Below are 26,808 nucleotides of genomic sequence, written 5' to 3'. Positions count from 1 at the left end.
CACACACACACACACACACACACACACACACACACACACACACACACACACATACACGGTAACTGCAGGCCATGACACCAATGAAAGTGAAGCAATGAGGTTTGACACGTGACGGTAAGAACTAAAAGTGGTAAAAGCTTCAAGTGATGTCCATCATTACACAATACACGATTAATTAACTAAGAGACACAGAGACAGGCAGAAAGACAGAGAGACATTCTCACACTTCTCCTCACGTACACTTCTTCGCTCTCTTTCCTTGACTTCAGTGACCTAATTTTGAGACTCAAAACTTACAGAAAAAAAAGAAGTGAGTCGATGAATAAGCGGTAAGGTTGAGCCCCGCCAGTGCAGGTGTCCTTCCCGCACCGTGACTCACGACTGTTCCGGCACTTGGCTCGGCTCGTGCTTTGTATTGCTCTATCAAGAAGCCTTTCCTACCCTCGCTCTCTCTCTCATTTTCCCTTGTCGTCGCCAACTACCGCTAATACAGACACAGGTGGGAATGCAGCGGTTTGTCTTTCCTTGCTGCTCCTGACTCGCACTATATATGTATATATAGAAGTACATCATTTTATCTCAGCATCCGATTACATACCAAGATTATGTCAGACATTTCAGTTTGTAAAGATAAGGTGATATGAAAGATTTGTCTGAACAGGTGTTCTTCAACGGGTTTGAGGGAGCGTGGCCCACACTGTGTTAGTGACTGTCTCATAACTTTCAATCATACATAAGTACTCATTTTCATGTACGTGCATTGTTTTATATTTTCTATTAGAATTTCTTCTGGATAAAGAAACCGCCGTCTGAGGTCCGCTGAAATATATAGTGGCCGCCTCACCTGCCATTGTTCTCAACAGAGCGGAGAAAAGTGCTGGTTTCAGCAAACTTGCAGATAACCTTTTGTGTCTGGTGGAAGGTACGTACAATTCTTGGGTAACTACCAATTCGCCAGAATGGAGCGCGCCGCTTCAATCTGACAACAAGGCAGTGCCCGAGGCAGTAATTGAAATACAAGATAACATTCTAGAAAGTAACAATTCTTTCCAAATTCTTGCGAGTAAGTGGAGGCCCTTGAGGTAACTCGCGGTCCTGCGCCAAGCAAAGGCTCCTTTCCCAGGCCAGTAACGGGAAGCGCGAGGAAGGTGGCAACAACCACCATAAAAACTAAGAGGCGGGAAGGACAGCTGCGTCAAGGCGACAACCACCACACAATTGCCGGGGCTACTACGTACTCTCCTGACACCTTTGTCAATGATTCCACATAAGACCTTCATTTCTTCCATCCACCGAGCCATCTCGCCCTCAGGACGCAGGGATCATTCAAGGTGGACTCTGAAATGATGAAAGTACGAGTGCGTTATGTTCGCAATTCTTAAATTGCATTATTTGCGTGATTTTTACTCATTTTCACAGTGGACATCCACGCAAGGTCTTTGTGTTAAGCAACGTGGTGCTGTCGACCCACATGGCGCACGCTCCACCGCGGCCATGTGTGAGAGGAGGAGGGGGGATCTTTCACAGAGGGCCGGGCTGGTGGAAAGGGGGAGGAATCCCTCAATGGCGTCCTTGTAGGCCATACTTTTAATGCGATCAAGTGAGGCGAAAATATCGAGTGTGGTGAGGGGGGAGTTGGTGGTGGACTTCCTGGTCTTCACAACACAGTGATTAATCTTCCTCCATGGCCGCATGTCCGCTACTGTGTTCAGGTGGTGCTGCCAATCCCCTCACCCAGTGTGTGTGTGCTCGTGCACGCGTGTACGGTTACTGGCCGAAGTCGAAGTCCGACCACCTTGTTTTAAAGTAACCTTTACGCTGCCAGACCCGTGATCATAGAGGAAGAAGGGGGAGGCGCCGGGGAAAAGAAAAATCAAGTAATTTGTTAGTGAGACACGCACGACCTCTCCCAGCCTCCTCCCCCGCAATAAAAGTGTTACGGTTCTTGCCAAGACGGAGGTGTCGGAGGGAACGCCTGACCACGCCGTGGAACCAAACATAAGACCACACACACACACACACACACACACACACAACCAAAATATGACTATAAGTAATAATTTTTGTCACATGAATTTACGGAATTTAGGTTACGAATTCTCCATATTGCGTTATTTACATGGAGATCCTGATGTTGTGAGAGAGGAAGGGAAGGAGAAAGGGGAGGAGAAGAAGGCAAAGGGAGGGAGGAGAGGCTGGGGGATAGAAACAGCTGCTCGTAGATGTTATGAAGCAGCAGCAACAGAGAGCTGTGATGAAATTCGACCTAAACAAGTCTCGCTCGACGGTATAAGTATTACAATGAGTAAGTCAACTCATTGCACTTTTTTTTTTTTTATAAACAAGGGCAGCATAACACATGTTAATTGCCACGTATGCGCCAAGGAGAGTGACTCATGATCATCGCTTTTAACACACTGTGGAGACGGAACAGATGTCGCAGCGGTGCTCAGGCAAAGCGAAGAATTGGGATGTATTATGAAAGAACGTGTTTTCGTTATTTACGCACGGCATTGTGTGAATGGAATGATTCACACTCTCAGCGATGGTTCCTATTATGCTGATTACTGGAAAAAGTGTTTGCTTCTTCCATCACCCCGACACTACCAGCACGCACGCAAGCAGACACACACACACACACACACACACACACACACACACACACACACACACACACACACCGCTGAGCTAAAGAGCAAGTGAAATGACGCGGTGAGTGGCCACACTTGGTGACGCACGTCCTTGCCGCTGGCATGTATGCCCGCGGTCACGCGAGAGGCGGGAGAGTGGCAGAGGGTGAGGCGGGATAGGGAAACCTTGTCTGATGAAGATAACCGGCGCAACCATGCGGTGAAGGTCAGAGGGCAGGACCCGGACACGGCAGGTAACGGCGGCCATCGGGACCAGCTATGGGCCGGGACACTGAGGAGTGAGGACAGCCGATCACTGAACCTGCTGCGCCTGGCAACGCGACGAGGATGTCACAGCCAGTCACCCTTGAGCCGTCACGTGCACCGTTCCTTCCCATAAGTTCTCATAACAACAATGTGAGAAATGCTTAAATCTTATATTAATAATGATAATAGATGGAAAATGTTCCCCACATGAACTTGGCCCCGAGTAAGGACCAGACGAGGCGGTGCCCAGACGCCGCTGGTTAAGAAACTGTTACAAGGCCGTACAGGTTTAGGAAGACGCCGCAGCGGCTTTTTGTCCTGTCCGGTAATCTCCACTCCACGGCTTCCTGGCGTGAAGCCTAACTGTTTTCTCACACTGCAGGGATGACGCCACCCACGGGAATGACGGTCCAGGGGTCGGGGCTGCTTTGGGGATGATGGAGGAGGGAGTGGATGGTGGAATAATGGAGGCGCTGGCAACAGGATTTCCAGGACGCATCTTGGTACGGAGGCGTCAAGACAGAATCCCTCTAAGATGCCTCGCTAAATGTAAGTTCGTTAGTTATTCTAAACGCCTGAAGGCTTCCGTGTTTTCTTTCCCGGCGTGAGTGATGAGTTTGGTGTTGGCGGTGCAGCGGAACATTTTGGTGTTACGCAACGGCCTGCAGCAAGGCCTTGTGACGGCCACCAATCAACGTCATTCTTATTACAGCCTTAACATCTTAACATTCTTTGCCGCAAGTGTTCTGCAAGATGGACAATCTATATTCAGAAACTACAAAGAAGTGAGGGGCAACACATACAAGATTGTGCCTGCCATCACGTCAGGAACGAGTTTATCTCTCAGCAAACCCCTGAATGTTGCCTTAACCACCAAAACTTGCCCCAAAATTGATTCAACGGAAAAAATAACATTCTTGTCACTGCCCCAACGCCTCTCACTTTCATACCGTGAGAGGGATGTGGGCGTCCTTGGCAGCAGGCCAGGCGGGAAGACTTCACTTACCGCCGCCTCCACCCACCCTGGGGATGCCGAGACTCCTCTTGTTTACGTTTACGAGTGTGATGTGGCAGAACTAACGGAACATTTCTGCCATTCATTAACTCATCGCACTGAAAGTGAATCAATGCCTGGTGCGTTAGGAGGCCTCGCTTGTCATACAGCTACACTCACGACGACACTCAGGCGTCGTGTTGGTCTGATGGTCATGTCTCGCCTCGGAGGCACCTGTGCAAGTCCATCGAGCCAAGGTCGGGAATTTTGTCATATGCGCCCACGCCACGCTGAAATGAAAATATCTCACAAGAAGATCCTTGGTGATCCCACTTGTGCCAACTGCATGTGGTGATGAATGTTTACTGATCATGAGTGTTGCATGGTGACCAACATACACGGGTAATGTGGCGCCGCCGTGCACTGAGTCTTTCTTTACTTGGGAGAAACGTTTCCAGGACATTGTTCACCACACGCCAGACCAAGCACAACACAAAATGACGAGGAACTTGCTCGTCACCTCCTGGTAGACGTAACCTTCTCTCACCCTTTACACACACGTCCCCTCCGGTGCTCCTGAAGGACATAACCCTAGGGTGGAGATTAGCGTATTGGGGGGAATAAGCGTGCCTACAGGTTTGGAACATGGTGGAAGGCAGGGCATCCGTGAAGTAGAGACAGCACACCACGAGCTGGCCTGCCTTCCGCTCTCTTACGAAAGGGATGTGGAAGATGTCGCTCCTGAGAATATCAATAAGACATAAACGAAAGTATCAATCAAAGCCACAAGCACACCTGAGCACCACCAAGAGACACACAAATCGCCTGGCCTTAACACTTTCCACTCTTAACATTCCGTACTATAATTAGTCTCCCTAGGTAGTTTCTAATGACACCTTCCTCTACAGCTCCGCCCAGATTCGCCTTCCAGCAGCCACCGTCAGCACACACCATTGCCGAGCCGCTCACCTCCCGGCGCCGTGTCTTGCATATAGGGATGTGATGGAAGGAGGGAAATACCTGGGCCATGGGGCTTGATCTGCCGCGTCGGGTTGCCAGGGCTATCCGCAGGCCGCGTTCACTTTCATTGGCTGACTCACTCATGAAAATATTGCTGTTCAAGAAATGACAATAAAACACTCGATAAAAAGAATCAAAACCTTTGTCACTTCAAATGATCATGCTATTGAAAAAAGACTTTTCTTGACTTTGTTCACTGACCACTAACACTTCACAGACGAACCTCTGTAAGGCTCACACAAAGATTTGTACTCAAACGAGAACAAAGACAATACGAGACTGCTACACTGGGAGCAGAAAGGCTCCCAGCCCACATTCCGCGCGATAGAGTCGAAGGCGGGGAGGAGACTGGCAGCGTGCTGGTGCTGCCGCCGCTCTCCTGGCTCCACGCTCCTGCTCAACCTGTCACGGCTAGACAGGAGGCGCCATTAATGTCAGATGGGTCGACTGGAGGCGCGGTGTGCCTGGCGTCGGGAGGTCAAAATCTGTGCTGACACCAAAAGTACCGTGTCTTTGCTACGCCTTCACTAAAGAAGACTACGCAAGTCATGTACTCAAGCACAGCTCTCCATTAGTCTTGTCTAAACAATGTATCCCAAGAAGCTCTATTACAGGAATGTCACGCAATAAATGTCACTCAATGAGCGGTGCCTTACTGCCCTTTGCAGCAGTGGAAGTTCAGCGGCTGCTTTCACGTTACACCGCATTTCTAGTAAGACAGAACTCATGAGAGTAATTCATTATTAGTTACCCTCATACGAATGGACCACAGCATTCCAGAATGTGCCTAACTACCTCTGAGGATGACGAGAGGCGATGTGGGGCAAGTATGTCGCCACACCACCGCAGATGACGGCACCCGACACGTTCATGCACATTGGACACGTGTGAACACGTCCTGGCCACCCCACGGCATCACTGTTGTGGCTGCGGCCTTAACACATATGTTAATTCAGTTTCCGCCATGCAAGAAAATTAAAATGATCGAATGATGTAAAATGAATGTAAAACAACTATGTTACCCAGAAGTGGTAGGGAAAGGATCCTTTCCCTTCATTTCTTACATAAATAGATCTTGGCAGAATATTACGGTATTATTAGCCTTGTTTCAGGGTCTGCAAACTGTCTTGGGAAGAAACAATGGTGAAAAACAATGGCAAAATTTCGGTCAATAAAAAAACAAAGTTTCGCAAGATGCTTAGTGGACCAGCGTGGAGGGAATGACCGCCGTGTGTTTGTTTAGGCGTGTGTGCGATTATTGGCGCTGGCTCCTTGACACCCCATTCACAACCACAACACCAATCTTCCCTACTTTTTGCTCCTCCTTCACACGCATGCTGCCCTTCCCACCCGATCTGCTATGTTCCCACGTGGGGTGTGTAGGTCTATATGCACGCCGCTAATACTGTTTACCCCGACACGCTGCCGCACCTGCACACTCAACCTTCACTGGGCGTCTGGTGGCAGGCTACGTGGGGCGCATCATATCCTCCACAGCCAGTCTCATCTTGACAGTGACAAAGTAAAGGACAGTCACTTCAGATTGTACCAAACACAAGCAAGAGAATCGTGAGACTCGTCAATGAGTAATGCAAGGTGAATGACAAACATAAAAAGGAAAATATTATAACTGGCCACCATATCTACTTGTGGGTATTTTTAGGTTGTTTGCATCGCTGTGGACGGTGGGCAGATGTTCCTCGCCAGGCGCGTGCTGCCCTTCGTGCTTCCCGGCCACAGCCAGCCACACAATGGAGGCTGCGGCTTGGTGGGACACGCCTTGGTGACTTTATATGACTTGGTGATGTGCTGGAGGGAACAGACGCGAGAGAGAGAGAGAGAGAGAGAGAGAGAGAGAGAGAGAGAGAGAGAGAGAGAGAGAGAGAGAATGTAGGGGAGCGCTTACACACTTCTTGATAGGAAGTGTTTCAGTAATTAAATGAAGGATATGATCACTGCGGAACGTTCAGCGCGGAGCGAGAGTTAAATCTCTGCTTCTAGCTATTTATGTGAAAAAAATGTCTTTGAACGCTCACAAGAAAGTCTGAAAAAATAATGTGGGACAGGAAAAACAATGGTTTTTGTTAGAACAATTTCTTTTGCTTGTCATGATGACGAAAACATGTCCGCATGAAGGCAGTGCAAGCAGCACGGCGGCATGCGTGGAAAGGTGACGAGGGGGACAAGGATGTCGAGACGGAAGAACCGCCGCCCATTCCCCGCCCATCGCTAAGGCTAACAGTCTGACGCTCTTTGTTTAATGGACCTCAACGCGCCGCCACGCCCGCCCCGGACTTTACTTTAACGTTGTCTTAAACATTATAGGCACACCTTTTTTGTGTACATTAGTAAATATTATGCAATCATGTCAAATGTCATGTCATAAATTCTTCCCAACAAACATGTCAGTCACATGTGCCAGTCTTCCTCTGGAGGTACACATTCAAGCAGACACAAGCAATAGTGAACAAATCCTGCTAGACAATGAGGCGACGCGGTCATTTGCAGGACCGATTTTTAGAGCACAATGGACACCGCACTGCGTACCTCGGTGAGTCACGGCGGTGCCTGAGGTGAAGCAGCCCAGTGCTGGGATACCAAGGAAGCACTGCAAGGACCACCAGTTTGACGGTGAGGAGGTGAGGAGATGATACATAGCCTGTCAGTTCCACCCACATCCGACACCTCACTCCTGATCCTTGACCACAACTAATCAGAGAAGTAAAGGGCATTCATGACGGCGCCAGGTCTGCATACCAAGATTCACTAAGCATCTTAATTATTCGCCTCTGATGAAACCCGGCAACAAGGTTTACCGTGTGCAATCGACGGGGCGGGCCGCGGGTGGGGTGCTTGCCCCGCTGACCGCCCCACTCGCTGCACGCGTCCACTGATAATATTCACTCAGTCGACTTCCAGTGTATATTTGATGTTTGGATCACTTGGCCCTTCGATAAACGGCAGAAAAGCACATTGTCACCCGAGGAGCGACTTGAGACACTACCAAAGTACAAAGTGTTATTTGGTCCCCACGAAGACTGCGCTGAGCATCCTGTGTGCAGGGCGGAAGACGACTGATAAGGGAGGAGACGGGACAAAGCCTTACCTTCACGGGTGCCGCTTTTCACAGTCCTGTTGTGACAGCCTTCGGTGGCAGTGACGAGAGTTCTTCGGCGGAACTTGCTTTCGCTAATAAATGCAGCAAGTGTCCAAAAGAATGCACGTTTTTGGAGAGACTCTTAACTCTGGTATCACCACGAACGGATTACATGAAGTCCTTCACTTCGGTGACAATCACAGGATCGGGGACTAGAACCTGAAAGCACTTGGTAGGGGAGTGTGTGCGGCGCAGCGTGGTGAGTGAAGCCTGAGTGTGGCGCGCGGGGAAGTGGTGTTGATGGTTGGGTGCGAGGCACAACACTGTCCCTGCTCGCGTCCCAGTTGCCGAGGTCAGCCGCGCCAGCATCAGGTGGGATTTCCCAGTGCCGCGCAGGAGGCTGCCTCGCGCCGCCCACATCTGACGCAGCCAGTCAGGGCAGTGACGTATCCGTGACGAGTTTGGGCTGGGATGGGGGTGGGTAGCGTGGCCGAGTTTCTACCTGGTTCTTGTCTGGTGGGGCGAGGTGGGCCACTACTTGTCTGGAAGTCTAGTTAGTAAGGGGTCAGGACTGTACGAAAGGGGGATGACTAAAAGCAAGTGGTGAGGTGCACGCCAGTCAATCACATAAGGTGGTGTTCGATAATACAGACGTTACGAGTGGCACAGCGTTATCTTCATTTACTTAGATAGATGTGGACGTGCTATCTAATATCTAAAGAATACTGCACCGATATCTTGCTTCAGATTGTGGTCCAGGCACGCAGTGGTCTGTCTTTTCTACCTGGCCCTGGGGACAGTAAACTCATCACATAATGAAAACGGTTTTTGTGAGTTAGGGAGGTTTTTCAAGTATCCTTGTTCCAATAAACCGGTGTTGCGGCCAAGCGGGAGTCTGCTGAGGCCGATGTCTGACTTCCCCAGTAAGTTTTTCACGCTGGGGAAGTTGCCGCGGTACTTGGGCGTTTCCTACTCGCGCCTCACGAAAAAAAACAAAAACAAAAACTGTCAGTAGGAAATCTGGACTGGCCGATACTGATTATAGCTCACATATAAAACAAATTAGGCAAGTTGGAGTTTTGGTGTTAAGTGGATGAATGCTCAGATAAATGCCAGAAAACGAGAACTCAAATCTTCTCAGTCGTCACCATTAAATACTGAAACACCGCACTCACTCAGCAGTTTTTTCACACCGATGTTCTCTTGGTGGTGCTTTACGTGACACTGCACATGGAGGCCTCTCGAAGCAGACGCGGCGCCACCCATTCCCAGTGAGGAAAGGAAAGGGACAGTCCTTCTAATGCAGGTAGATAGGGAAGGCTGGCGTCTTTTAAGGGATAAGGAATGAGAAAAACAGCCTTTATAGAGCAAAGGAGAAAGGCTGGAGTGTGGGAAGGAGGAGGAGGGAAATATGAGGAGCAGGGGAAGGGAGGAAAGGGATAAGAATAATAGAAAAGGTATACATGGTGGAGAGCGCGACGAATGGGATTAGGTGCGGACAAAGGCGAGGTAATAACCATGGAGGGTCTTTGAGAGGGAGGAGGAGGAGGGATGTGGTTGTACGATAAGTTTGATTTCACAACCATCGGGAATAGTTAGGGAGATAAAAAAGCTTCCATCCACATCGATACGGTCACCAGGCAACGCGAGGTGAGTAAATAGAGATAATCCTTCAATACCATGACGGGTTTTCATATTTATTCTGCTTCCTATTTTTGGTGATTTTATACATCTTCAGAAACTCATGTAGGGGATTAGAATAGTGAATACTCTTGCTATTAATCTTTTGATCTCTATAGACTCTCTTCCTAATGTCAATAAAATGGTCCAATCGTACACAAATCTCAAGGTAAAAAATGTGTTCCAATATTGAAGGGGTTAAATCCTCAACTCCAGCTTCTTTCAGTTTATTATGTTTATGTTTTAGGTTCAAACATCATAAAATACAAGTGTCACTGATAAACTATTTCGAAAACTACAACTCTTGACTGAGAATTCTGGATAACTAGAGAAATCTACGTTATAAGTCTCCTTTTGCCAATCTGATTGAGGATCCCAAACAGTTTTCATTGGTACTATAACGAATACTTTACAGTCAAAATGGTGGAAATAAAGTTACCTTGATAAAATTCTCCCGTTTTGCATTAACAAGTTTCATTGGACACACACACACACACACACACACACACACACACACACACACACACACACGGAGGTCTCACTGTATCAGATCAGCCAAACGGTGTGGAAATACGAGGAAACTGATACAAAAAAGAAAATAATAACAAAATTGAGCAACACTTTATATTCACATGAGTGGCTGGGGATTTCACGAGTCGAGGTGGAGGCGGGAGAATAAGGAAACTGTTTAAGAGTATTTGAGCTACACCAGACAACTAATTCCTCAGCATGTCCTACTACAAAGAATAAACGGAACACTAAAGAAATACCTACATGAGGGCAGGAGGAGAAAGAGGAGGTTGAAAACTGAAGAAATACATAAACAAAAACAAATGTCATAAGAAAAGAAAACAAAGAAACTATAAGATTAGCAGTGGAAGTGGAGGTAAGAGGAGGAGGAGGAGGAGGAGGAGGAGTAGGAGGGGGTTGCCATGACGGAGACTAATAACAAGCGATGGGTCCACGTTTGAGGCGGCCAGTCCCGGGAATCCCCCATACCTGGCTGATCACCGACCCTGCCTTCCTTCCTCTCCTCCCTCTCCTCCCTCGCCTTCTGATCTTTCTCCTCTTCCTCCTCCTCTTCTTGGTCGTTCTCCTCCTCTTCCTCTTCTCTCTCTTCTTTTCTTTCTCTTCCTCCTCCTATTATTAGGTAATTTTCCTCCTCTCTTCGCCTCTTTCTCTCCTTCTTTTTTTCCTCCTCTTAGCCTCCGTCTTCCCTTCTTTTTCTTTTTCTTCTCCTCCTCCTCTTTTAGGTTGTTCTCCTCCTCTTCGCCTTCCTTTCCCCTTCTTTTTCTTTCTCCTCCTCTTCCTCTTCTTTTAGGTAATTTTCCTCCTCTTTTACCTCCCTCTTCTCTTCTTTTTCGTCTTTCTCCTCCTCCTCCTCCCAGTTTTTTTCCCCCCTCTTCCCGTTTCTGTTTCCTCTCACATTTTTCTGGATTTTCTTTTTCTTTTCCTCCACCTCCACCTCCTCCTCCTCCTCCTCCTCCGAGAGAGAGAGAGAGAGAGAGAGAGAGAGAGAGAGAGAGAGAGAGAGAGAGAGAGAGAGAGAGAGAGAGAGAGAGAGAGAGAGAGAGAGAGAGAGAGAGAGAGAGAGAGAGAGAGAGAGAGAGAGAGAGAGAGAGAGAGAGAGAGAGAGAGAGAGAGAGAGAGATTCAACTAGATGCGAGACTTTCTATATGTGGAAAGATTATGAATATGAAAAAAGGGAAAATATTTGAAAGAAAGGAATAAATAAAATAGAAAGAAGGAAGAGATGGGAAAAATACATGAACCTATCTAAATAAAGGGTCTTTTTCTTATCCCCACAGTGTGTTTAGCCAATAGAACCAACAAACCTATATATTTTTTTTACCCGACAAGTTGAGACATTAGGAAGACTTACAGAGGCGTGAAATTCAGGAAGGGGAAGGAAAGTAGGAAGAGTTTTGTGATGTTGTTTATGGAATGCGTCAGAGGATCAAGGCTTTTTATTTGAGACACCTGGCGAGTAATGGAGAGAGAGAGAGAGAGAGAGAGAGACCCAACGCCCCTGCTGTCCTCATCGCCCTCTTATATTTTCTCCTCTCACTGTTCTCCTGCTTGCTCTCTCATTTTTCTCCTCACTATTCTTCGGGTACAGGTCAATTGGTCCCTAAGCGATGGGCACTCAGGTCATCTGGTCCACAAGTCAAAAGATACTTAAGACAGTTGTATCAATCGCTTAGAGACCAATTGACTGTAAACCCTTTTCTCCTCACTGTCCTATCATCTTCTTCTCTGACTATTTTCCTTGTCGCCCTCTCATTATTTCTCCTCACTATTTTCCTCATCACCCTTTCATTTTTTGTCCTCTTCTTCTCATTGTCCTTTCATTTTTTGTCCTCTCCTTCTCATCGCCCTCTCATTTTTTGCGTTTACTGTTCTTCTCGTCGCCCTCTCATATTTCTCTCTACTCCACTCCTCATCGCCCTCCCATTTTCTTCCTCCTCTTCTCTTAATCGCTCTCTCATTTTCTCCCTCTTCTTCTCATTGCCCTCTCATTTTCTTCCCTGTCTGTTCTCCTTATCTCCCTCTCATTTTTCTGTTCTCCTCTTCTCCTCATCGCCATCTCATTCTTCCCTCTCACTATTCTCTTTATTGACCTCTTATTTTTATGCCCTCCTCTTCTCCTCATCGCTCTCTCATTCTTTTCCCTGACTGCTTTTCTCATTGCCCTCTATTCTTCAGCCTCAATATTGTTTTTCTCCGTCGTTTTCGTGTATATCTTATTGTATTTATGATGTTAATGCATTCTGCCTTTCTTTTTTACGTTCCCCAGCTCTGTGACTGCCGGTTCAGCCTCACAGACACCAGCGCATATTCTCTGTCTCATTAACTGTCTTCATACTCAATAACTTAATTTGTTCTCGCTCCCTTAATGAGTCTTTCTTATTCTCATTATGTCTTTTTTTTATATTTTGATTGATTCATGTTTCCTTTTTCTATTCTCGAAGTAGTTTTAATTCCATTTCACGTGCATTTCTTTACCTTGTTCTTATTTTCCGTCCAGAGACAGAAGCATCACTGAGATTACTTTCTACTTAGGCGTTGGAATTACTTTATTTCCTCCCCATAAAGCCAGTCGGTCACTCGTTTATTATAACGTGATAAAGTAATAAAATCTTTCCTAACACGTGTATGTATCTAGCTTTTTTGTATATCCCAAGGATTTCTCATCGTTTAAGCTTATTCATTTTGTTTACTATTTGGTGATTTCATACAGCTTCAGAAACTCATGTGGGGGAATTAGAATAGTGAAGACTCTGGCCATTAATCTTTTGACCTCCATAGACCCTTCCTAATACAAATAAAATTGTCTAACCATACCCAAAACTTAAGGTAAAAATGTGTCCCAGTACTGAAGAGGTTAAGTCTGCCACACGTTACATTTCTGTTCCCAATAGTCGAGTAGGCAAGCACATTTCGTTCAAGGTTGGCCAGAGTGAATGAGAGAAGAAAGGACGCCCCATAAATTGACCTATAAGACCTCCAAGGTTCACTATAACCCTCTAGATTCTTTTTTCTGGTGGAGAAGCGGTCCGCCAAACCTGCCAAGTGGGAAAAGGGTACCTGTTCTGTGGCGGAAAACCCGGAGTGCAGAGTTCGTTTATTGGGTTCATGGGAGGGTTAGATGCTGGCCCATATCCCACTCTCTCTCTCTCTCTCTCTCTCTCTCTCTCTCTCTCTCTCTCTCTCTCTCTCTCTCTCTCTCTCTCTCTCTCTCTCTCTCTCTCTCTCTCTCTCTCTCTCTCTCTCTCTCTCTCTCTCTCTCTCTCTCTCTCTCTCTCTCTCTCTCTCTCTCTCTCTCTCTCTCTCTCTCTCTCTCTCTCTCTCTCTCTCTCTCTCTCTCTCTCTCTCTCTCTCTCTCTCTCTCTCTCTCTCTCTCTCTCTCTCTCTCTCTCTCTCTCTCTCTCTCTCTCTCTCTCTCTCTCTCTCTCTCTCTCTCTCTCTCTCTCTCTCTCTCTCTCTCTCTCTCTCTCTCTCTCTCTCTCTCTCTCTCTCTCTCTCTCTCTCTCTCTCTCTCTCTCTCTCTCTCTCTCTCTCTCTCTCTCTCTCTCTCTCTCTCTCTCTCTCTCTCTCTCTCTCTCTCTCTCTCTCTCTCTCTCTCTCTCTCTCTCTCTCTCTCTCTCTCTCTCTCTCTCTCTCTCCATTTCTTTACTTCCATGCGTGCAGTATCAATGAATCGTTTGCATAAACACGCTTCTCTTTTTCAACCATTCTTTTCCCGTCTGCTTTCATTACCTTCCTCATCTCACTCACAAGCAGAACAAGCAAACTTCAGACTCGCTTCACTCCATATAGCAGCAAATAGCATGGATACGTTGATGTTTTCCTGATGTGCAGTAAGCGTGACATCAGCTTGAAGGAATGTTAACTGTTGCTTGTCTTGCTTATCCTCCAGTGCCTTTCTCTGCCACCTCTTCCCCACACTTTTTTTTTCCTCCCTGCCTCACGTGACCACCTGGCTCATCGTTCTCTTCGATGCTTTGTGACGTCAACGGTGAGGAAAAAGGGAAATTCTGTGACCTGACTTCAGTTAACCTCGCTTTGGTGCTTCATTAAGTTGCATTGACTCTCCTAGCTTACGATTTTCTTTCCTACTTTGTTTTTACCTCCTCTAGTTTTCTCCTTCTTCCCTTTCCCCGTTTTTCAGGTTGTTGTGTTTTCCTGTTATGTTATTATGCGCTTTTGTTTTTCCCTCTCTACTTTCACAAATTTTATATCTTGTTTTATTTTCCTTTCTCTCCTCCAGCTCCTTTCTCTCGTCAATTTTCTTGTCTTTCTTTTTTCCCCTCTGTTACCTTCACTATTTTTTTCTCCACATTTTATATTAATTTTTCTCTCCTTTTCTTTTCTTCTTACTATCTTGATTTGATCTCCAACAATCCTTTTCCTTTACTTTCAGTTTCACTCTCCTTGTACACGTGCTTTCGTTTTCTTCCTTACGTAACTTCCTTTCCCGCCATTAATCATTAAGCTACCAACCTTCCTCTTCTGAATTACTTTCCCTCTCTTTCTTCTCACTTCTTACTTTTACTAACAGTCTCTTCCTTGTCTCTCCCCTTACTTTATTCCCCTTCCTTCATTTCTCTCTTCCAATCACTATTAAATGTGCTCTGTTGCCTTCCTCTTTGTGCTATTCATTCTCAAGGGAAGGTAATTCGACATGGACTAAATGCTATATCCATTCGTCACAAGGGTCGCCGAGGTCACAGTGGTGTAATGACGTGTCAAGTGGCAGTGTGAACTCAACGTTCACAAAAATGTTTCTGTTCGGTGGACGATGAGTGAAAGGTTGAAATGGAAAGTAGTAATGAAAGATCGCACGTAACTAAATGATACTGCAAGGAGAAAGCTTGGGTTAAAGTCTTTCAAATGATGCTGTTAGAAATGTTGACTTCAACTAAACTAGACTGACAGGTGAACGACGGAGGTGACTTAAAATTGTCAAAGGGGAGCGTGAACTCAACGAAACAAAACTGTGACAATCAGACTAAACCAAACTGATAAAAAAAGAGCCTGAATGAAACAAACAAATTTGCCAAAGGAAAACAACAGGAAATTCTTGTGCCAATATTGGACAAACGTATCACGGAGGTTAAGTGACGCATGTGTTCACTTTTCCTTAATGTCAATGTCGATGCATTAGTCACACTGTACGTGGATGCAAATAATAACTTTCCTAATTTCTCTTTCTCGTGTGGTTCTCGGTAAACAGGTAGTTGATTATTATTTTGACAAATGAACAAATACAAATCACCTTCACCTCTTTCTTTTTCAGTGGCACGAGTTTAATTAACCCCTTCAGTACCATGACGCGTTTCCATATTCACTCCGTTACTCTTTAGTGATATTATACAGCTTCAGAAACTTATGTGGGGGATTGAAATAGTGAAAACTGTGGCCATTAATCTTTTGACCTCCATTGATCCTTCTTAGTGTCAATAAAATGGTCTAATCGTACACAAATCTCAAGGTAAAAATATGTCCCAGTATTGAAGGGGTTAAAGGAGAAGCTAAGATAAGCAGAGTCTAGAGCAATACTAACAACACAATGCCAGTAAGAATACTATATTTTTTTCCTGAAGTCTCCCCGGATCCCCTGAAGACTGCTGACAAGTATAGTCGGCATGGGAAAAAAGTGAATGTGAAGGGCAGATGTGAGTGGCGGGCCGCTGTATTCCTAGAGGCACAGCAGGACAGCCACCACTCTTCTCTCTCCTCTCATGAAAGTCTCAGCCCATACGTTTTCATTCAAGTGCACATGAAGCAAGTGACATTTGAAGCGTAAAATTTTCCTACACACGTTTTTATTCTCTACAACTAGGAGAAAAAAAATAAGCATAGTAATTCATAAGCATCACACTGAGAAAACATCATAACAACACGAAATTTCTTAACATCCTGTCAAAGTGCATTATGTGTATCGAGATTTTCACACCAACACTCGCCTTTACTTCATGTCACTTCCCTACTGGGTGCTTTTGTGGCGGATATACACTTAAGACTGTCCTGGTAAAAGAAGAAATCAAGCTAAATCAGGAGCAATACTGTAACTTTTCTATGCATGCAGTAACGAAGGACTAAGCCAGGAGATTGAGAGCGTCAAGAAAAGATCAGAGGCAAAGTTCTAAGACTGACGTGGTAAAAGAAGGAACTAAGACAAATCAAGAGCAATATTGTAGGTTTTCTTTGCGTGCAGTAACGAAGGACTAAACCAGGAGATTGAGAGTGTTGAGAGCTTGATCAAAGGCAATGTTTCAAGCGAGGCACCACACTGGAAGGAAGGAGCAATGCCTACCAACTCGCACGTCCTCGCCGCAGCATTTTTTTTTCTTTTAATCAAATAGCACATGCAGCAGCTGATTGATACACTTTTTCTTCAACTTCAGTTTTTAAAGCGGTTTGGTTGTTGCCTCGAGACAAACCAAAAGGAGAGTAACGAGTCTACATATTTAGGTGGCAAGTACAAGTAGACAATGCGTACACTTACTCGCGGATCCAAAGGGAAAAAGATCTAAGGCGCCAGCTCCGTATATTTCTCCAGAGTTAAACAAAATAGACGTGTTAACAGAAAATATAAGGATGAATGAAGAAAATATACAAATAAGGTCTAAACAAGGTCATAAAGAAAAATACAAATAAGGTCTAAACAAGGTCATGCGCTCAAAATTGCCGCCATTATAACGACCAAAAGAAAGACATAAAAAAGAAAAAAAATAGGAAGGCGAATGTTTTGTTATGATTGAATGTTTATTGGGCGCAAGAGGCACGTATGTCTGTGTGTATGTGTGTGCTTGTGTGTGTGTGTGTGTGTGTGTGTGTGTGTGTGTGTGTGTGTGTGTGTGTGTGTGTGTGTGTGTCGTCAGGTAGGCGGTTTATGGGTGTAGCGGCCTGAAGGTGGAGGGTGGAGTGTAGGGGGAGGCAGCAAGGTGTCGCGGCGAGCGTTGTTATTATTCACAGGAAATTCCACCAGATTCAGGCCAAGGAATAAAGAGAATGATGGTCCAGTGTTTATAGTGAAGGTGTAAATGCTCCAGGACACGCGCTGCCACACATCCTGAATCAGGCAAGGGATCAAGAATGAACAAATAAGGAAAAGTCCACAGGTGTCTTGTGTAATGGTAACCGGGAGGAGGCGGCGTGGACGTCAAGCCTCCCGCCTCCTGCCTCCCATTCCGTGCTGGTGGACGAGGGGGCGAGAGTTAAGGACCTGCTGGTATTCCCTACAGGTGTGAGTGCACCTTATCAGAGTTCACCTTCAAACTATCCTCACATCTTCTTTCTCTCATGTCATTCCTTTTGGCGCTCCTCGCTCCCTCTCGTTCTATCCTTTCTTCTTCCCCTGGTCTCTTTTAGCGACACGCTCCCTCCACCATAATTAGAAGGGCAGGTGGAGCTGCCACCGCCACCTGCAGGAGATACGCTCTTTAACTCTCCGCTTCTCATTACGTGGGGCTTTTCGGAGCTCACGACTGACTGTCATAGTTGATAAGCCACAGAGACAGTCTTAGTCTCAAAGACTGTATTTCTCTGTGAGAGGAGGAGACCAGGTGGCGATGGCACGTCTTCCAGCCACCGCATCACTATTATGCCAGACGATAGACAAACACTGGCGGACATAGGGCCATTGTAACTGTGAGTCGCGATTCACCAGGAAGGCCACGCTGCCTCCTGACTCTGAAACTGAATCTAGTGCTGCTCTAAGGCAAGGCCATGCCCCGAGGTGGCAGCAACCACTCACACTGCCCCTGAGAAACACGAGGTGTTTGGCAGGACGTTAGTCCACAACACGGCCAAGATCTTTTTGCTTGGGGGTCAAAATTCCAGAAGAGAAACTTGGGGATTACCTCTCTGGGTATTATTAACGCGACGGAAAGACTCGCGAAAGACGCTGAGGTCAAAGGACAAGGATAAGGATTACTGGAGCTTGGGAAGGCAGGTGCCCGCGTGCAGGTCACAGTCAATGCCTTTAACGGAGAGTCGTGACCGGCAGGATGTGATAATGCATCCAAGTTTTTGCCGTCGCTGCTTGCTGCTTTTTCGAAAGTGATCGCTGCATGCATTCACCTCTCGGGAAGCAAGCAGGCAGTCACAACAACCTGTTACTCTGACCCTTCCACGCCAGACACCGTGCAAACAGACCTTTTTCAGAATAGTTATAGTTTTTTGACAGCCACCATTGCTCTTATCTTTCTCATCTATTGTGTAAGATTATTCTCTACCACTTCAACTCTCTTACACATCGCCAGCGAGAAGACCAGCTGTGATTTCTGAGTACCGATCAACAACTAGGAAGAAAACTAACTGGGTATTGGCGTCCTTCGGCTCAACTTTTCTAGACTACTGATGAGACAGTGTTTGGGTCTGAGGAGTGGGATTATCTCAGCACTCCCCCCACCCATGCCGCGCTCATTCAACTCTTGTACCTTAATGGCATTAGGGGAGGGGGGGGGGAGCAGCACAGGCATCTCGTTTCAATTAATTTCGTATCTTCCCTCAGGCAGTCAACCTGATTAAGTAATGCTTATGCTGCAGGCGAGATATGATAACTGCGATTACACACACACACACACACACACACACACACACACACACACACACACACACACACACACACACACACACACACACACACACACACACACACACATGGATGAAGCTAATAAAGGACGAGTTAATAAAGACGATGGGAGATCAAGATATGAGAGAGGCGAATGGATCAGATAGATACAATAAAAAAAAAAGGCTCCAAAGTCACACAGGAAACAATCACACGGTGTCAGGGATTCTGATTTTATCCTGTCCCAGAGACACCGTGTACCGCCCTAACACTTGGCCATGGTGGGTACCAAAACTATTTTTTGATGCAACACCTGGACCGCCTCAGCCTCACTCTTCCTCCCACTCACTTACCTGCCGGGCTGACTCTGGGGAAGCCCGCGGCAGCCCTACACCCCCCTCCACTCTCTCCACTTCTCCTTCCACTTCTCCTCCTCCCGCAACAACAGTGACGATGCTTACCTGGGAAAGAAGAGAAAGGAATCATTAGCGTCAGTATTAATAATGTGTTAGTTAAGACATGGAAACATTCTAAACTGCCAAGACTCTGTAATATCTTAATGTTTAACTGAACTTACAGCCACCATCACCGTTACTAATACCACGAAAGCAATCAATACAGCTACCAATTACACAAGAAACAGTGCTATATTCACCAACACTACTCCAACCATCGCCACAACTAACACTATGAGTACTTCCACAACACCATTAGCATCAACACCACCTCACCCTCCCTTGCGTCCTCAGTTCCGGAAAGGTTGCATGGTTGTAAGGCGGGCTGCGGGCGGGGAGCAGCGTGAGTGGCTGTGAGATACTTGTGTATCTTTTTCTCCCCCCTGAGGCAGCTCCTCTCTTGCAACACCACCCTGCCCCCGCCCCTTTGCCGCCTTCAGTTTCTAAGGGGCATCTTACAACATAATATTATTTACTATTTACTTCTTTTCATCTGCGCTGTCTTATCTATTCTCTTTTCTATTCTATTTCTGTCTCTATTCTGTTCTATCTATTCTCAGTTCTATGTTAGGTAGCTTATCACAAACATCTCCATAAGTGCTAAAAACATTAAATTTTCTTTGTTTTTTCTTCCTTTTCTGTCACTTGCTTTGCCTTTATCCCGGTCTCTTTCTCTCATTACCTAGCGTTTTTTTTTTTTTTTACTTCCCATTCACAATCCCTTCCATCTCATTCCCCAGTTCTCCTTCGCCCTCTTCTCTCTTCAGTGTTGCCTATTCATCTCAGTCAATCTAAGAGGCTTTCCATTCCTCCACTTTTCATCAGCGGCAACCACACGCGCGTTTTTTCTCCAGTGTTGTGGTGAGTGTGAACGAGCCAAGTGTTCTTTCTCAATCCGCGGTGGGAGAACATTTATCTTGGTTCACTAACACAACTTTCCAGCTTCTATATGTCTGTCTGTGTGTCTGTCTGCCTCTCGTTTCTCGTCTCTCTCTCTCTCTCTCTCTCTCTCTCTCTCTCTCTCTCTCTCTCTCTCTGATAAAATGCGGTCAGATAAATGTAATGTCGAGGCAGTTTTTTGTAATTCACGTCACTTCCTTCGTCTCCATGTTACTCAGTATATTATCTCGGGAACAACTTTGTTGCGATATGTTAATCTTGTATACCCCGTGCGTCTGTCTGCCTGTCAGTGTGCCTGTTTGCTGCATCCATTACTAGAAGCGACACGAGCCAAGGGAAGCAAGTCACTAAAGGCCATAGGAAAAGGAAGGACAACAGAGAAAAAAATAGTATGACAAACACATGACTAGCCAATGAATATGTCTACTAGTTTTTAAGCAGATGGTGCACCGTTACTACTACAAAAGAAGGCAATATCGGAGGAGGAGGAGGAGGAGGAGGAGGAGGAGGAGGAGGAGGAGGAGGAGGAGGAGGAGGAGAAACAAGGTACAGGGGCAGGGTTGGGAGCTCCACATTGGGCTTCCCCGGGATTCTCCCAAAGTAGCGGCTTTCTTATACCTGAGCCCAAGCACCCTCCCTGTTTTTCTTTTTATAACCTTTGCACGTCCCACATGTTTGTACCAGCGAGTCACTCCAGCGGTCACTCCTCGTACGGTTTTCACAGGCGAGATGAGGCGGGGTTGGCTTAGTAAAGGAACGATTGCGAATACCTTATTGGAATTGTGCTCATTATTATCATTATTATTATTATTATTATTATTATTATTATTATTATTATTATTATTATTATCATTATTATTATTATTATTATTATTATTAGTATTATAAATATTATTATAATTATCATTATTGTTGTTGTTATTATATTGTTACTGTTGAGCATTAAATTTTTGTATTATAAATTGTGAGCACAACATCAACCTTTACACTAACAACTTTTTACGTGTGTTTTTCCTTCCTTCTTACAACCAATGGTCAATAATAATGGGAATGAAAAGTTTATAATATACAGAACGCGTCAACTTCCGTGTGAGTGTGTGCGTGTGTGAGTGTGTGTGTGTGTGTGTGTGTGTGTGTGTGTGTGTGTGTGTGTGTGTGTGTGTGTGTGTGTGTGTGTGTGTGTGTGTGTGTGTGTGTGTTGTTGCTGTTGTTTTTCAGTCAGAGAAGAAGCGGCTGTATTCATGACCTCTATACTTGGTGGAGGGAAAGGAAAGGCAAAGACAGTTGAGGCGTGAAAACCTGACAGCCGGAGGTATTCCAGGCAAGGAAGATGCATAAGACTAACTGAGTGGGGAAGAAGAGGCCAAACTTTCCAAACACCTGGTGGCTCATGCTTGCTTGTGTGTGTTCTGGTGTAATTCACCTCGGTCGTCTGCTGGTCACCCAGCCAGTCTTCCCCATCACGGAGCGAGCTCAGAGCTCATAGACCGATCTTCGGGTAGGACTGAGACCACAACACACTCCACACACCGGGAAAGCGAGGCCACAGCCCCTCGAGTTACATCCCGTACCTATTTACTGCTAGGTGAACAGGGGCCACACATTAAGAGGCTTGCCCTTTTTTCACGCCGCTTTCCGGGACTCGAATCCGGCCCTCTCGATTGTGAGTCGAGCGTGCTAACCACTACACTACGCGGTGTGTGTGTGTGTGTGTGTGTGTGTGTGTGTGTGTGTGTGTGTGTGTGTGTGTGTGTGTGTGTGTGTGTGTGTGTGTGTCTGCAGAGTGATGAAGGCCTCAACACACCAGTAAGAGTGCAAGGTCTGTCCGTTCCGTGTCGTAGGCAGATCTTAGAAGTCGTACGTGACAGAGAACACAGCAGCACCTGCAGCTCCCAGCCATTGTGAGGCGTGACCGGCAGCGGGATGAGGTCTGGTGATCATGCCTCGTTAGAGTGACTAGTGGTTAGTGTGCCGTCTTTTAGATTCTATCAGGGATTCCCCAGGTCCAAAATCTTCCTCTTAAAACTTTCTACTCGCAACTTCTTTCTCTCACCGGGGCCGATTCCCTCTCCCTTGATGGACGAGGGAACCACGAGTCGGGAGACCAGGGGTAAGTGTCAGTGAATGTAGGAAAAGTTTGCATCGTAATGCCGTATTAAAGAAGGGCGAGAGTACTGGAGGCTGTGAGAAATTTAAAGAAATATGATCGTTTTAACCTCTTCAATACTGGGACACATTTTTACCTAGAAATTTGTGTACGATCAGACCATTTTATAGACATTAGAAAGAGTCTATGGAGGTTAGAAGATTAATGGCCATAGTGTTCACTATTTTGGTCCCCCATATAAATTTCTCAAGCTGTATAAAATCACCAAATAGTAAGCAAAATGAATATGATAGTGTGTCAGTGTCATGGTACTCAAGGGTTTAAGACTGATTGCTCTCTGAATCTTGAATATATATAATGAAAACTTGCACGCTTCTCTGATCAAACGCTCCCTGCCACCTTGCCTGTGAGCAGGCATTGCGGTTTTGACACGGAAATACCGAGCATCCGAGCAAGTCAAATTTTCTAAGACGCAGCTTCACCAGAAAACATATGTGGGGATAAAAGCTTCCGCTGGCGATGGTCGGCCTCCCTGCGCTGCGTCTGTGCTTGGGCCTCTGGTTTTCTGTGCGTGACTTCCGGCGGAGGAGTTTGACGAGAGGGTGAAGATAATAGGATGTAGTTTACGTGTTTAAGGAAAGTCAAGGGGGAAGGAGAGGAGGGTACTGAGTGAGTCACCGTGACTGTTGTATCCAAGTAAACACGCACTTATATACACAGCCACCACCCACACCCATACACCCAGCCAGCCACCCATAAGGAAGGAACAGTCAAGCGATAATGAGTCTCGCTGTTTATCATGCTGAATACTGCTGGATGGCCTTGAGTCTGTCCAGTGACCACAACAAAGGCTTTGAAAGACTCAGAAAAAAATAAGAACTCCGTCATACAAGCACTCCTTCTTACCTCACTTTGGCTCCTTAACCTTCACTTATACAAAATATTCAAGACTTTTTTCTTGCCAAGTATGAACATAACTCCAGCATCAAATCCCCCTCTGGCCCTGCATACATAAAAAAACATGAGCAGGCCGTGTCTCCGTATTGAAATATCGCAAAAAAAAAAAAAAAAAAAAAAAATCACCGTAATAATTCGTTGTTCTGTGACTATGCAAAATGTGACCGAGGAACCTGAAGCGTGACACACAGGCGAGGCGCGAGACTGCTGAAGGCGGCGACGGCGGAGAGATAATAACAGAGAGAGCAAATAGAGGCCACAGCTCCAGCAAGCTTCAGATATGATATAGTTTTAATGAAACTCTCCGTAGTCCTCTCATAGTGGTCGGTAGAGACAAGGAATGTAAGAAAAACAGTATAAGGCTTGGACAGGAACGAGACTCGACTTGCTTGCTACTTCCTTCAGCGCTGATACTTGTAGAGTGTGTGTACTGTACGTGGAGAAGGAATCTTAACTTGAGTGTGCACATAACAGTGACGTATGCTGGTGTACACGTGACGGCTTGGCATTCGGCGAAGTAACGTGTGTGGGTGGACCTCGCGGCCTCTCTCGACTTGAGCAAGAGTTATCAGCATCTGGGAATGACACGGTGCTTTCTGGTGGGGGTGCGAGGTCACGTGGGGGAACACCAAGGCAGGAAGTAGGTGACGCGCTTTGAAGGCAGAGGCAGTGCAGGATTAAGGGCTAGAATGCAGGAATGCCTTGAATATTTGCTGTCTAGAGAGAAGAATAACTCATAAGGTAAAGATACTGCGAGATTTCATGGATCATAGTGAAGGTAGTACGTAAATAGAGGTTGGATTAGAGGGATGGCTTAAATATTTCCTGCCTAGGGAGAATACAAACTCGGAAAATAACGGCAATGTAATATCACATGAGTGTCTTAGCATTTCTTGATCCCGTTCCCTCCGCTCTCGTTCCCTCGTCTCCTACCAGTTCACAAATCTCGCCCAAGGGGGGAAGGGTTGGGTGCATGATTGAGGCCGCCCGCCCACCCAGGCAACAACAAAAACACTAAGAGGCCGGCTAGACCTCCTTTATTTCTTCCTGAAGGTGACGGTGCATTTCTGTTTTTTGCTTGTTTATCTCGCCATTTTTTTTCCTACCTGCTTGGGTGCTTTTTTTTTATATATATTATTTTGATCTCTCCATGTGTGAGCACGAGCGTGTTTGTGCTTGGTAGATAATTTGTGGCACAAACACTCCATCAATGTAGAAAAGCAAAATTCAGGTGCACTTATGTAAGATAAAAATAACCCCATTGAAACACATGAAGGTGGAGAGGAATCAGTCAGACCAGCGTGGTGCACACAACAAGAGACAGACTTACAGCGGCTCCAGGCAGGGCTTCAGAGAGAGAGAGAGGTTCTAAGATAGCAAGATGGTAATCATAAACCATCTCGGCCATGGTTCCTTTTACTTGTCATTGCGGATGTTGCGGTTTCCCTAATGAGGCGTGTCACGGCGCGAGGAGCCCAGCAACCAATAGTAGATAGAGTAAGTGAGCGACTGAGGAAGGTTCAGGTTCACGAGGAGCTGTGACGTAGGGCAAAAAACTCACAAAACTCACTATTCTCATAAGGAAGTGATTTTGTGAGGAAAAGGTAGGAAGAAGTCAGTGGCTGGGCTGTTCGGTGCTCGCCGCGGGAGTCAGGGCGGTGCTGCCTCAGTAATTTCATGTGTCAACGCGTGACTGTGTTGCGGCGAGACAGAAACACAGCGTCTCGCCTCGTAAAGTTCACCTGATGAAGGTCAAATCAACATTCCTCACGAAAATATATATATTTTTTGTGCCGGAAGTTGCTGGGTACGACCCTCAGAGCCACCGAGACACGCAACAGTAAAGAAAAATCTGACCAGGTCAAACAGGAATGAAAAAAAAGAACAATGACTTCCGACAATGTCAATGGGAGTGGAGGTCAATATGAGAGACCTGAGAGAAGTGTTATCTGCAACGGACGGTCATCGCGAGTGACATGCGCCACGCTTAGGTATGTCTGGGTGTTCATAAAGAATACTTCCATTGATACTGAGTTCTGTGAATCAGCTTTTGTATTCTGTCTGGCCAGACACCTCACCAACACTCCTTTACACCACTCACGCTGCTTCTAGTCAAGTTACACGCACACACACACACACACACACACACACACACACACACACACCCGTAGCTCAGTGGTTAGAGCGCTGGCTTCACAAGCCAGAGGACCGGGGTTCGATTCCTCGGCCGGGTGGAGATATTTGGGTGTGTCTCCTTTGACGTGTAGGCCCTGTTCACCTAGCAGTGAGTAGGTACGGGATGTAAATCGAGGAGTTGTGACCTTGTTGTCCCGGTGTGTGGTGTGTGCCTGGTCTCAAGCCTATCCAAAGATCGGAAATAATGAGCTCTGAGCTCGTTCCGTAGGGTAACGTCTGGCTGTCTCGTCAGAGACTGCAGCAGATCAAACAGTGAAAGACACACACACACACACACACACACACACACACCGGTCCGCCCGCCCACGCGCTCCTGTAACCTTGGTAAAGAACAATTTTCCCGGTAAGGAGGCTGAACGTAATTAAGAAATTTATTCACATGGCACAAAAAGTGACTCCATATTTTCGGTGTGTGTGTGTGTGTGTGTGTGTGTGTGTGTGTGTGTGTGTGTGTGTGTGTGTGTGTGTGTGTGTGTGTGTGTGTGTGTGTGTGTGTGTGTGTGTGTGTGTGTGTGCACGCGCGCTATTTTTCGTTGTCACCATCATTATCATCATACCAATAAAAACATTTTTCCTTAATCACCTTGTCTGACATTCACAACATTACTCCTAAAAGTAAAAGAAAAGAGCAAAAAAAAAAAAAAAAAAGTAATAAGACGAAATGAATCAACAGAAAGACTCGAAGAAAACACGTTAATAAGCCACCTGATGCTTCCTGCCTCGTGAAGACAAAAATCAAGGGAAGCAAGACCTGGTTCAAGCCTCACCTCGCCCATCGCTTAATCTCCAGCACGCGCACTCGCCACACACACTAGAATGCTGCTTGGAGCTTATAATGCCACTGATCACGGCTCCTGCATCTCTTACTGGGCGTCTCGGGTAGAGCAGGGCTGGCCGTTCATTAACCTCTTCAATAGTGGGACGCATTTTTACCTTGAGTTAAAGATGAATGGCCACAGTCCTCACTATTCTAATCCCCACACAAGTTTCTGAAGCTGTATAAAATCACTACATAGTAATCATAATCAATATAGAAACGCGTCATGTACTAAAGAGGTTAACCTGTGTCACTCATTACAACATGGATGTAGTACACACACACACACACACACACACACACACACACACACACACACACACACACACACATACCTTGAACTATATCGAGACACCTCAAAAATAGATAGATCATATGATTTTTCTCTCTACTTTAGATTCCTTTTGGGAGCAGCGTCGTTTGTGGTTCTTTTCTATGTATTTATTTTGTCCTTGGCCGTGCTGATCTCCCTATCATATAAGAAAAACACGCTACAGTACACGCACACGCAAATTCACGCGCCAACGTGTGCAGTCATGTGGTAGCGGCCCGTATCAGAAACACCTTCCCCTCTCACTACAACAATTTTCCAAGGCCACAGAGACA

At 46.1% G+C, this 26,808-nt stretch overlaps 1 protein-coding gene across 6 annotated transcripts in view; it reads right to left on the bottom strand.

The window, feature by feature from the left end:
• LOC123516154 (dual oxidase maturation factor 1-like) overlaps positions 1–26,808 on the bottom strand; it is a 100,397-nt gene that overhangs the window by 18,657 nt on the left and 54,932 nt on the right. Inside the window, exon 1 of one of the 6 annotated variants that reach the window (XM_045275307.1) lies at positions 8,018–8,346. The exons of 4 other annotated variants lie outside the window; for them this stretch is intronic. The gene's annotated coding sequence lies outside the window, so the exon portion shown is untranslated. Of the gene's footprint in view, positions 1–4,911; positions 5,249–8,017; positions 8,347–26,808 lie in introns of those variants that run through there. One more of the 6 variants, XM_045275311.1, reaches the window with a different exon arrangement.

The sequence above is a fragment of the Portunus trituberculatus genome, chromosome 40 (genome assembly GCF_017591435.1).
Source record: "Portunus trituberculatus isolate SZX2019 chromosome 40, ASM1759143v1, whole genome shotgun sequence".
Lineage (NCBI taxonomy): Eukaryota > Metazoa > Arthropoda > Malacostraca > Decapoda > Portunidae > Portunus > Portunus trituberculatus.
The sequence above is the reverse complement of the archived record's forward strand: the minus strand, read 5'-3'. Positions and strand labels throughout refer to the sequence as shown.